The sequence below is a fragment of the Salmo trutta genome, chromosome 32 (assembly GCF_901001165.1).
Source record: "Salmo trutta chromosome 32, fSalTru1.1, whole genome shotgun sequence".
In the NCBI taxonomy this organism is placed as follows: Eukaryota; Metazoa; Chordata; class Actinopteri; order Salmoniformes; family Salmonidae; genus Salmo; species Salmo trutta.
The window spans coordinates 4,663,939-4,671,169 of record NC_042988.1 but is presented as its reverse complement, the minus strand read 5'-3'; the positions used below and the strand labels follow the sequence as shown (position 1 = coordinate 4,671,169).

Sequence of the window (7,231 nt, the reverse complement as noted above, 5' to 3'; positions counted from 1 at the left end):
ATTGTCCGTTCATAAATTCAAAGTGTTTTGCTCTCTAAGCATTCAGAGCCCACACTGGACACTCTGGCCGAGGAGTACGGTTGATCCGAGTGTTCTGACCTGACAATGGCAGTCAAGCACCCAAGCTAACTGGCTAAGTCTGGCAAGCTTTCTAGCTACTTCCAGACACAAATGAGAGAACACTTCACTCTGACCATTTTAATCGCCCTAGCAGAGCTGGTTAGGCTGTTTTGATGTTATCCAGAGCATTGGGGACTGTAACTGTGGTGCTGGCAACAATTTAATGACTCTTTTTTGCAGACGTTTACTGACACCAGTTATATTCAATGGGTGATATGTTTGTAAATTCATCAATTAATCTGCTCTTTGCACGCTCAGATGAGAGTGCTCTGAAATCGGAGTAGATAGCCAGAGTGAATTGGCAATGTCCATTGAGAACGTACAATGAATATACCACTAAGCTAAGCCTGATGTCTTAATAGCCAACTAAATGTATGTTAGGTAGCTAGCTAACATAACGGTACATACTACTGTAACGATATGCTATGCGGTTCGTAAGTATAGCGTAGCTAAAGAATTGTAACATAACTTATTTGAAAATGAATTACATCGCTGAACATTTTCTTAACATTTGTCATAGTTAGTTAAAGCAATGAAATTGTCTCCACTCTCGTTGGACTTCGGCTGCATATTTGCCGACATTTTCTTAAAATCTGAAAATGCTGTGAGGCCACGTCCGTTTTGTAAAGAATTGAATTATGGGCCCTGAAAGCATGGAAATCATGTCCACTGCTTGTATACTTCGTATTTTGGCTAATTTAGTACGACATCCGGGAACTTTTGGCATACTAACTATATCCATACTATGACCAATAACCATACCACACACATTTACATTTTTACATTTAAGTCATTTAGCAGACGCTCTTATCCAGAGCGACTTACAAATTGGTGCATTCACCTTATGATATCCAGTGGAACAACCACTTTACAATAGTGCATCTAAATCTTTTAGGGGGGGGGGGTTAGAAGGATTACTTTGTCCTATCCCAGGTATTCCTTAAAGAGGTGGGGTTTAAGGTGTCTCCGGAAGGTTACTGCGGTTACTATGAGTATTCGAACACAGCTCTAGTTCTTATGAATACCAGTGATGTTGCAACTACATGGATGTATTGAACAATAACCCAGCACCCTGAAAGCACCCTGTCAACAGTAGTGAAACATCAGGTCATGTGAACTGAAGTTGTTAGGAAGGTTACTTTATTACTGTAGTCTTTGATTTTCATTAGCTGTAAAACGTTTTCCACTTCACAGTTTTAGCTTAATAACCTATGTATTGTTAGATGTATGTAGCTACTGATTCTGTGTAATTATTTCTAGGCTAATGTAATCAACTTTGATAGACCATTTGTCAACTACAATATGTCATTTGAAACCGAAAGGTCTATCATCAAATACCATTTCTACAAAAGCCAGCCTTTCTTTCTCTGTCCACTACTGTATTCCCATACCTCATACTGAAAATTGAATTGATATGAAAAAAGTGTCATAAACCCTACAGTTTTTCTTTTGACTGCATTCTGGAAAAGGTACATAATAAAGCTACATGTGCTACTGAAACATGTGCTCTTAGAGAATGAAACAGAAGTTTACAGAACTGCGTCTCAAAGTTCCATTCCTTTTATATCCTAAATCAAATGTAGACATAGACTATTTCTCAATTAGCCCAATATTAGAATGAGTGTTCAAATTATTCCTATTTTCTTCTAATGATATAACACACACACCTTTTTCAACAATAAGCGCTGTAGTTAGACCTGCACTGTAGCATTGCTTTTGGCTGATACTACTGCTTTAGTTGTTTCCAAGAAAATGTTACTTTGTAATAAACAAATTAAATTACAGACCGAGATGAAGAGGTCAAGGCGAGAGCATTTACTCCGCCCAAAATCTGTCCGCGTGAGATAATGCCATTTATTTGTGTGGAGGTATATAACAGAGTGTTACATTTTTTTTGATCGAATAGAAGTTTCGTAATGTTTAAGCTTTTACAAAAGCTTTTACAAACGCCGACACGTATATTATATGTGGATGCACGTTGCATTCCGGCAACTTTGAGAAAAACGACGTTTAGTTGTGACTGTTGTTTACACGCGTTCCTGCCCTCTCATTGGTTAGAATCTTGCCTGTCTTCAATCGTTGAACACATGTATTTCCATTGTTAGAGTTGTCACTCGTCTCTCTTGTTAATATAATAAATAATCATTGCTTTAGGTCATGAGGTGTATCAGTGGGCTCGTCGTCAAATGATCCGCCTAGTTCCTGTTGAAATTCTAAAGGTGATTGGCTACGCTCTGTGAGGGTGGAGTTCACTGACGCGTTCCGTTCGGAACAATAAATAGAGGGAACAAGGCTCCTTCCAGTTCACAAGTCTGAGAAGACGCATGAAGAAGTTCTTGCTTCAACAGTGATTGAACAGAACTCCTCTGCCTTCGTCCCGCATTATAGAACATTCCGGATTGATAAGTAACACTTACTTGAACTGTAATAGCAAAATAGTCGAAGGAACTTTATTTTTCTACACTTTATTTTGATATAAAAGAAAATCTGCCAAGATGGAGTCTCAGATCCGCCAGAACTATCACCACGATTGCGAAGCTGCCATCAACCGGATGATCAACATGGAGATGTTTGCCTCCTTCACCTACACTTCAATGGTAAGGAGTCTACCAAGATGACCGTTTTGTTGATCTACCTGTGTATTATTATTCCTGGGCCTAAATGCCATTTTTCACCTGACTTTTCTACAGGCCTAGACAATTAAAGAGCCAAGAAATGTAACTCCCTCTAGTTCATATTTGAGGTCTACTTTGTTATTAAGAGCTTTCAGGTAGATATAACATTCAAATGAAGCCGGGAATCTATCCTACCTTGGACAGAGCGCGTAACAACTCCTTGACGGGTTACTTGTCAGGTTACCAAGTAGACTACAGACTAGACTGATTCATGCCTTTGTCATCAAGTTTAGTTGCCACAACAAGAACAGAATGCTGTCATGTTCTTTCTTCTAAACACTGTTTAATGTTTATCCACCCAGGCTTTCTATTTCTCCCGTGACGATGTGGCTCTGCCTGGCTAAGCGCATTTCTTCAAGGAGAACAGCGACGAGGAGCGGGAGCACGCCGACAAGCTACTCTCCTTCCAGAACAAGAGAGGTGGACGCATTTTACTCCTGGACATCAAGGTGAGCCCCTGAGCATCTAAAACCCAGTTAGATTGTAGACTGATAGATATGTCTTTACTCCATGGAGTGTCTACAGCATTAAGTTGATCTAGAGAACCTGGAGTAGTCCTGAACATACTACCTCTAACCACTGAACTGACAGTGTGAGGGGTGTAACTCTGTTCACTTTATCCTAACCTTAATGTCTGCTAGTAGTCCCTAACACTTCTGTGTTCACTCTGTCCTGTGTAGAAGCCAGAACGTGATGAGTGGGGCAATGGGCTGGAGGCCATGCAGTGTGCTCTGCAGCTGGAGAAGAATGTGAACCAGGCCCTGCTGGACCTGCACAAGATTGCCTCTGACAAGGTTGACCCCCATGTAAGTTATGGTGGATCTGCACATCACATGTATATATCACATAGAATACAGGTTCTGTCCCAGGAGATGAGCAGGATGTTGTAGCTCTGATAACTAATGACACAAGATTGTGACCTGCTTCACACGCACACAATAGTCCACAGATGCACACTATACGCACACAATGCAGCTAATGCCTAAGTTTGCATAAATGGCGGCAGGTTGTCTAGTGGTTAGAGCGTTGGGCCAGTAATAAAGGTTGCTGGATTGAATCCCCGAGCTGACAAGGTAAAAATATGTTCTGTCCCTGAACAAGGCAGTTAACCCACTGTTCCACGTTAGGATCTCATTGTAGATAAGAACTTGTTCTTAACTGACTTGTCTAGTTAAAAAAAGCTGGAAACGCATTATCTGCACTTATGCCATTACCACCAGGCTCTTGTGTGTTACTGTATCTACAATAGTCTGTAGTTATTCTCTTGTCTGACCTGTGTTTTCCCTCTTTAGCTGTGTGACTTCCTGGAGACCCATTACCTGAATGAGCAGGTGGAGGCCATTAAGAAGCTGGGTGACCACATCACCAACCTCACCAAGATGGATGCTGTCAAAAACAAGATGGCAGAGTACCTGTTTGACAAGCACACCCTGGGAGGCCAGAGCTAAACCACTTCCATCCCCAGGCTACGGCATCCAGCCTCAGACCAGGACTCCTGGCTTCTCTGATAGATCCTACTGGCTTTGCATTTATAGGGAGGGTAGAGTGTTAAACTGGTGCTGTGCAACACAGCTGTAACATTGAGGTGTTTTTGTTGACAACACTACTGTATTTTGGATTCAAGGCATCTTGTAAAACAATTAAAAAGCTCACTAAAATATTATTTTCTAAGTGTTGTCCTGTAGTAATGGATGTTGTAACAGTCTATTCAGGTTCTTTGCTCTGTCTTACTGAGCATCTCAATTTCCTAGTGATAAATACTGACAATTGTAGACCTACTAGTGACAGGGTCATAACAATAGAAGTTTAACATGAGGTTTAGCGGACATTACCTTTGACCACAGAGGGCACTATTACAAGATATGTTAAAGACATCATGTCAAATAAGGGCCAAACTGTTAACTCTACCCCTAAAAGTGAAATGGGTAACTACAGTCAATGTGGACCTTTACTCTGTGTATCTCAAAATGTCGTCATTAGACGGCCTAGAGGTAAATCAAACCCTTGCGTCCTGCTCGGTCAATCCATATGGCGTATTTCTCTGGTGATGGGAAGTTTGGCTCTTACTGAATTTAAAAAAAAATCTTAACTCATTTTGTTTCAGGTGGTAATGCCCAATAGTTCCCCTACAGCAAACTATGAACTGAATTCTCAAAATAATGATTCTACAAAGCCTCTAGTTCACCATAAGGGGCTTATTGGAGCTGTTATATGGTTGCAAAGCTACTGGTAATTACCCAAAATTACTGAAGTCTTCTGTAGTTAACAGGGAATCTAACTTTGGTAACTCATACTTTAACTGAAAATATTGCTATTTTTCATGTGTCCATAGGGCATGGGTTTCTAGTTAGACCAGATAGTTGAAGGGGAAAGTAACTTGACATGGTAAAATTAACATTTTTATAGAGGTAATGGTATCTAAGTTAATTTATATTTAAGGTGATGTTTTGTGGCTTTGTCATTCTATTTTGAAGTATATTTTACATGTGGTGAGGCCAAACAGAGGGCCAGAGATTTGAGATCTGAAGTACCCAAAAACGCCACTAGATGGCAGCTGACTAAATGACATCCTTAATTGACCAACATTTGTTATGGATCCCTATTAGATGCTGTCAAGGCAGCAGTTACTCTTCATGGGGTCCAGCAAAATAAAGGCAGTTCTATACAATAAAACTAACTACATTACTAAACAGATTTCACAACACATTAAGGGTTTGCCCTCAGGCCACTACTCTACTACCACATGTCGACAACGCAAAATCCATGTGTGTGTATCTATAGTGCATATGTTATTGTTTCTGTGCCTATGTGTCTCTTCATGGTCCCTGCTGTCCCATAAGGTGTATTTTTATCTATTTTTTTAAATCTTATTTTACTGCTTGTATGAGTTACTTGATGTGGAATAGTAGCCATGTCATGGCTCTATGTAGTACTGTGCACCTTCCATAATCTGTTCTGGATTTGGGGACTATGAAGAGACCTGGTGGCATGTCTTGTGGGGTATGATTTGGTGTCTGAGTTGTGTGCTAGTAGTTTAAACCGACAGCTCGGGGCATTCAGCATGTCAATACTTCTCACAAATACAAGTAGTGATTAAGTAAATCTCTACTTTGAGCCATGAGAGATTGACATGCATATTAATGTTAGCTCTGTGTACATTTAAGGGTGAGCCGTGCTGCCCAGTTCTGGGCCAATTGTAATTTTCCTAAGTCCCTCTTTGTGGCACCTGACCACACGACTGGACAGTAGTCCAGGTGCGACAAAACTAAGGCCTGTAGGACCAACCTTGTTGATAGTGTTAAGAAGGCAGAGCAGTGCTTTATTATGGACAGACCTCTCCCCATCTTAGCTACTGTTGTATCAATATGTTTTGACCATGACAGTTTACAATCCAGGGTAACTCCAATAAGTTTAGTCTCCTCAACTTCTTACATTTCCACCTTATTCAGTACAAGATTTAGTTGAGGTTTAGTGTTTTAATTTTAGGTCCCAAATACAATGCCTTTAGTTTTTGAAATTCATGTATTTAGGACTAACTTATTTCTTGCCACTCATTCTGAAACTGCAGCTCTTAAGTGTTGCAGTGATTTCACCTGCTGTGGTAGCTGATGTGTATAGTGTTGAGTCATCAGCATACATAGACACACAGGCTTCACTTAGCACCAGCGGCAAGTCATTAGTAAAGATTGAAAAAGTAAGGGGCCTAGACAGCTGCCCCCCTAAATGTGCAGAATGAAATGATTTTTACATAACACATTTTTGCTATCGTTCTTTTTTTACATCTGTTATTAGAAAGTGGCAAGGATGATGATTATTAACATGGTCTTTTGCCTGCTAATGCCTGCAATGCAGTGAAGAAAACGATATGACAACAATAACGTCTAATGTAACTGGCCCCTCTAACAGTACAACTGGCCCCAGTTGAAATGGTGTAGAACCGCCACTGGCAGTGATTACACCTGCTGTGGTAGCTGATGTGTATAGTGTTGAGTCATCAGCGTACATAGACACACAGGCTTCACTCAGCGCCAGTGGCAGGTCATTAGTAAAGATAGAAAAAGTAAGGGGCCTAAACAGCTGCTCTGGGGAATGCCTGACTCTACCTAGATTATGTTGGAGTGGATTCCATTAAAGAACACCCTCTGTGTTCTGTTAGACAGGTAACTCTAGATCCACAATATAGCAGGGGATGTAAAGCCATAATACTTACGCTTTTTCCAGCAGCAGATTATGATCAATAACGTCAAACTCTAATAATTTATTTAACCTTTATTTAACGAGGCAAGTCGGTTACAAACAACTTCTTATTTACAATGACGGCCTACACTGGGCCAATTGTGCACCACCCATTCTCGAGTTTGTTGAGCAGAGGCTGTTTATGTTATGGTTCTACAAAGCTGTGTCCATAATAACATAAAACAATCAATTAATTGCAT

The 7,231-nt window shown here is 40.4% G+C and overlaps 1 pseudogene; it reads left to right on the top strand.

The window, feature by feature from the left end:
- Window positions 1-2,445: 2,445 nt before the first annotated feature.
- LOC115170845 (ferritin, middle subunit-like) lies at window positions 2,446-4,454 on the top strand (annotated as a pseudogene).
- Window positions 4,455-7,231: the final 2,777 nt, after the last annotated feature.